At 48.2% G+C, this 6,000-nt stretch overlaps 1 protein-coding gene across 1 annotated transcript in view; it reads left to right on the top strand.

Annotated features, from left to right (window-relative positions):
* The window catches only part of ANK1 (ankyrin 1, erythrocytic), a 213,110-nt gene that overhangs the window by 109,509 nt on the left and 97,601 nt on the right, over positions 1-6,000 (top strand). The window lies entirely within an intron of this gene.

Below are 6,000 nucleotides of genomic sequence, written 5' to 3'. Positions count from 1 at the left end.
CCAACTTTCTGGGGCGGGTGCGGGGACGCGCGCCGGGCGGCCCTTCTGCTGCCTCACGCCGGGCACCCAGGCTTCTAGCAGGATCCAGAGGAAAATTCCTTTGGCCTGGAGGCTGCCGCGGGGAAGGGACTGGCGCGGGGAGGCGGCCCGACCTGTGACCGGCCAGGACGAGGCGGCACACGAGCGAGCGCAGAGCGGCGGCTGAGGGTCCCTGAGAGAAGTCGGGGCGTGCAGGGCCCTAGCTAAGGCTGCCTCCCCTTCACCCAGGGGAGGGGAGTCCCGCCGAGAGGTTCTGCCCTGGTGCGCCCCGGGCTGCCTCGCGGGGAAACCTCCCCGGCCTGTGAGGGCGCCTTGGCCAAGGGCCTCAAGGAAGGGACCTCCTTGCCCATAGCACCCGGACCCCTCAACCTTAGAAGCACCAGCCCTCACGTTCCTAGGTAGCAGGAAATGAATGGGGCAAGAGGTGTGCCGGGGAGCCAGTGATTTACCTGTATCTTGTCATCCTCACAGCCCTCTCCCACTCCCCAGTCAGCCATGTAATATGCCCATTTTAGCGATGGAGAAATTGAGGTTTGGGCATTCTGACGTGGCACAGCATCAAGTGGCAAGGCAGAGATTCACGCCAGTTCTTCCCAACATCAGGGTCCTCTCTGGCCTTGCACACACAACTGCATCATTACCCAGCCTCTAAGGCAGGCAGGAGGCCTGGGATACACAAGTTTCCCCAAGGGCTGCAGTGCCCTGGGAGACTGGAAAGGAACCTCGACTCCTGCTCCTGCTTACTCGTCTTGTTTCTTCTACAGCCCCTTTAAACTTTTTCATTTTATCTTGCCCAGTGACAGTCTAAAGGCGCACCTGGAGTCTGTTAGTAAAGCTTTAACAGTGCAAGGTTCTGGGAGGAAAATGAAAGAAACCCAATGAACGCAGACACACTGGCTCAGCATTCCCTCTGTTTCTCTGTAGTCAATGGGGTAAAGGAAGGGGCCGCACAGGTGTACCTGCTGGCTGGAACTGACTGTTCTTTCTGTGAGGCCTGACATCAGCTCTGAGGGATACCCACCAGCTGAGTTTGAAGGAACTCTCAGATGTGGAGTGTACTCCCTATATTGGAGCAGACAGCTGGGCATCCCGTAACTGTCTGCCTTACTAGAGTTCTGGTACTACAGCACCCACAAGGAAGAATCTAGAATCTCTTCCTGGGATTTTTGGCAATGGCTATGTTAAAGAAACTTCCTTTTTGCCTACACAAGACCATTTGGCTAATGAGATATTACCTGGTGGGTGTTTACAGAAATCAATAACTCAGTTTTCATTCATTTAATTTTTAGATGTGAAGTTTGCACTCAAAAGACCTTGGGAAAATAAGTTGTCATGCAAGCTGGGGGAAACTCAGGTCACCTCCAACCCCAGAGAAGGTGTGACGAGACCCCAGGATTCTCTTACTTAGCCTGCAACTAAACTTACTTGGCTTGTAATGATTTTGAAGTCTTTACTCCATCATATTACAGACGTGATGACATTTAGTAGCTTGCTTCCAGCTTGTCTGCCCCAGGATACTGGAGTGAGTCCCCTTGGGTACTTAACCATTGCTATATTAATTTCACCCCCCCAGGAAGTGCAAGTTTAATAATAGTCTGGGTGTCTCGGATAACCAAGGATTTGCTACCCTTTTCTGAATGTCCCTGATGAGAACTTGCATCTCAGGTGGAATTCCATCCACTTCCTTTCCCCTGCACTCACTTCCTCCTGACGTGAGGGTGGAAATCGGCCTTGATCTGAGCACAGGTGGAAGGCTTCCTCAGCCAGAGTGGAACTTGAGAAGACTCGGAAGAGCCCTGGAAAGGTCCATGAGGCAGTACAGTACTATGGTTAAGAGAAAGACCTTGGAGGAAGGCTACCTCAATTCACTTCTGGCTAACCCACCTATTAGCTGTATGACAAGTTATTTAACTTCTCTATGACTTATTGCCCCATCTCTGAACTCATTTACCTCAGCTGTGAAAAGGATACCAAAAGAAAAATAGAGTTGAGTCTTGAACATGGGCTTGAACTGTGTGGGTCCACTTATATACAGATTTTTTTTTTTAACTTTTCCTCCACTCCTCTTGAGCCTACTCAATATCAAGGCAAGATATATGATCTCCTTTGTAACATTTTGTTTTTTCTAGTCTACTTTGTTGAAAGCATATAGTATATGATACATATAACATACTAAATATGCATTAGCTGTTCAGATTATCTGTTGGTAGAGCTTTCCCTCAACAACAGGCTACTGATGAAGGTACAGAGGAGTCAAAAAGTACAGTCACTTTGACTGCATAGAGGTCAGCATCCCCTCTGTGTTGTTAAATGTATTTATTGGGACTATTGGGAAGAGCAAATGAATTACAGCTCTTCCTTAAATTATGATGGCATTCTGTCCTAGTGCCCATCATAACTTGAATTATCATCTGTCAAAAATGCATGTATACGCTAACCTACTAAGCATCATAGCCTAACTACCTTAAATGTGCTTGGAATGCTTGCATTCGCCTATGATTGGACAGTCATCTAACACACACCCCATTTTGTAGTAAACTGTTGAATATCTCCTGTAATTCATTGACTACTGTACTGAAGGTGAAAAAAACAGCATGCTCTAATTTAAAATGTGAAGTGTGGTTTCTGCTGAATGCATCTCCTGAGCCCGCTATCATAAAGTTGAAAAACCATTAAGTCCAAGCATCACTAAGCCAGAGACCATCTGTAATTTCTGCTGAGTGCTTAAAACTTAGTAAGAGTTTTATAAAAGGACACTTATTTTATTATGAAAGGAAGTTCAGAGATGTGGCATGGATTAACCAGCAGGGATGTAGCCCCAGGGACACCACAAACTTGCTGTGTACACTCCTCCCCCCACCCAGTGCAGGCGCTAGTAATTTTCTCACTGGCAAAGTGAGATTAAAATGAAGCTCAAGATGAAGAAGAGGTAGAACCACAGAGAATAGCCTTGGGGGGCAATGCCTCCCCTCCGAACACCCCACCAAGGCCACCCCCTTGTGTTCTTTCCTCAGTGGTGTTTAGAGCCCAGGGATGTTGTGGGATGATTGTCTGGACACCACAAGCAGCTTCCTTTCCCTCCTCTAGTCTCCTTTCAAGGAGAGGCCTAGCTGAGGCCTGCAGAGGGTGGTGGGACTCAGGAGAGCTGGAGACTTGGTTCTAATTTATCAGAGGCCAGAGATAGTCTGATTAGTCTTTTGTTATTGTCCTGATTACTATTTACTCAGTTCAGTATTCTCAGTGGGTCACTTTGGATTCTTTTGACTTTCTATTCTATTGAATTACATAGATTATTCGTAACTACACCAGGAAATTTCATCTAGGACAAGTCTTTGAATTGGAGGGAACTGGATTAAATAGATGAGCAGTAGGGACTCAGAACACTATGGAGAGAACAGACTCATATTCCAATAAGAGTCATTTGTTCTGGAGCTTAAATATTCTCTGGTACCTATGAGATGCATTAACTCAGTCACTTTTGAGTTTCAAAGCATGAGAGTAGGGACCTCTATTCTGATATTCTGTCTCTCTTGCCCTAGCAGGATCTTGGACTTCAAATAGGACCTCAGTAAATATATTGTAGAATTAAATTGAATGATGCACAGTGGGAGAGACACCATTATCTACAATTCACCTGTAAGATACCCTGAGGATCCTGCTTATGTCCTATGATTCTATGCCTAGAGAAAACCACAGGAAAATGAGAAAGCCTTGGCAATTATCTAGGTGACCTTACCCAGCCACTATTTTTACTGTCAGTTTTATCATCTGTGAAAGGAAGGACTAGAACGAGACAGCGCTCTCCTTTCTAGAGGCCTGTCTTGGCCTCAAGACAGCACTCAGGGCCAGAGTCAGGACCTGCTCAGACCCTGTCTTTGCTGTGGATTAACTGCTTACTTGGCAAAAGTACATGGCCCCTCCCAGCCCCTACAACGGTCAGGACTGTCTGAACACCCTCAGGTTTGAAATTGCTGACTATGCAAGTTGGGGTCATGGGTAATAGAAAGCATAGGTGTCCTGGGCTGAGTCCCTAAGTGCTAACTAACTGCAGAACTTGGGCCAGTTATTAACCTCCCCAACCTCAGTCTTGTCACACCTAAAATGGGCATAATGGTTCTACCCCCTTCACCTGCTGGGATAAAGGTTAAAAGATGTTCATAACATATTTGCCCATGACTGTATAGTTCTATCTTTTTATGTTTACACGCTACAGGAAGCGTTCAGCCTTCACGGCCAAATCTCAAATGGGCTTCCTGTATATCCTGCCTGTCTGTCTGTTGCCACTATTCTGTGTCACTTCTAGATTCCGTGCTTTAGCAGTGTCATGAGTGGATGCTCCATCAGTTTTATCCATCCTCAGGTTTTCATCCCATATCCAATCATTGTGCTACAGAGGATAGTTTGGGGGTGGAAGTGCAGGGGGCATAGATGAGAGCTATGTCTCTCTAGCACGCTTTCTGGGAAAAAAATACAGTATTTTTCTTGATAGTTGAATCCAGACAGACTTTCTGAATCAGCAGTACAAGGAGACATTTCTCTGCAGGACTAAACCTTGAGTCTGATTTCTCTGTGGCTCCAGCTCACAGAGACCTGCAGACTGATCTTAATTTCTGAAGTAGTTGCTCCCCCATAAACGCCTTGCTGAGGATCCTGGGGATGCTAGGTGCCCCGTGTTTTAGGCCAAAGGGAGGGCTGCACCTTGCAGATACTTCATGCTTTGAAGGATTCAAGAAAGATGGACGATTTGGTCTCTGCCCCCAGAAACAGATGATCTGGCTGGGGAGACAAGTCATACATAAACCAAATAACCAGAGCAAGATGTGTTTACAGTGCAGTTACCAATCATACTCCACTTCCTGAGCTCAAAGATGGTAAATCCTGGGTGCCCAAGGACAGCATCATAGAGGAGGTAGGAGGGAAGAGGCCCTGGAAGAAAGGCGAGACTGGAAAAAGCCCGGGAGAGGGAAGGGAGGTCGGGTAAAGGGGTGATCAGAGGGTGAGCCGGGACTTAGGTGGTGTGTGGAATGCCACAGAGGACGTGGGAGAGGAGAGAAGGGAACTCCTGTCCTGTCATGTTGAGGACAGAGAGATCCAGGTGGGCACTGTCATGAGGAGGCAGGGGCAGGAGTTAAGTTAAATGGGGGACGCTCAGGGCCCTTGAGGGGGAGTGGCCGGCAGGGCATCAGGATTTTTGGAAGATTGGCGAGGACGGATGGAGTGAGGTTGGGTGATCCCAGGGCAGTGTGTATGACAAGCCACCATGTTTGTCTGCACCCACGTCCTCAGTCTCATCGGCCCCAGCTTTCACTCTGGCTGTCATTTGTTTTTACTACAAACAGAAGTCCGTGGCCATGGGGTCTCACTGCCTGGGGTAGGTGGCTGAGCAACCATTGTGGGAGCAAGGGCTTCCTGTTGCCCGGGACCCTGGTGAAGGTCACAGTGAGTGGGTGGCAGGGCAGGGAGGGGTGTCTCACTGGTGTCGGGCCAGATCACCTGCATTTGAGACCTGTGTGACCCTGCGCGAGATACTTCTATGTCCCAGTGTCCTCATCTATAAAATGGGACCACAACGCTACTTATCTCTGGGCTTTTTAAAATGAGCAATACATGCACATCTGTGTATGTGTGTGTGGCTGTTTGCAAAGTGTTGGCAATGGTTCTTAGTCTGTAAGAGTTACATGCTATTTACTTGTAACACGAGACCACAAGCTAGTACCAAGGAGGGCAGGCATGGTTCCCACGACCCCCTGGGGTCAGGGGTCATGTGATAGAAACTCCTTAGAATGGGAGCTTCTTCAGTAACAAGGCAGCAGTAAGATCCCAGGCCATACTGAGTGTGCACTCCTCCAAGGCGGGGACCTCCTGGGTCCTGGCCAACAACATTTGCTTGTGGCAGAGGGAGGCTGGGCTCCAAGCCCTCCCTTGTACTACCAAGTGTGATCTGGCTGGGGACACCATAGC

This window comes from Condylura cristata, unplaced genomic scaffold, assembly GCF_000260355.1.
Source record: "Condylura cristata isolate star-nosed mole 26May11 unplaced genomic scaffold, ConCri1.0 scaffold00014, whole genome shotgun sequence".
NCBI classification, from domain to species: domain Eukaryota; kingdom Metazoa; phylum Chordata; class Mammalia; order Eulipotyphla; family Talpidae; genus Condylura; species Condylura cristata.
The sequence above is the reverse complement of the archived record's forward strand: the minus strand, read 5'-3'. Positions and strand labels throughout refer to the sequence as shown.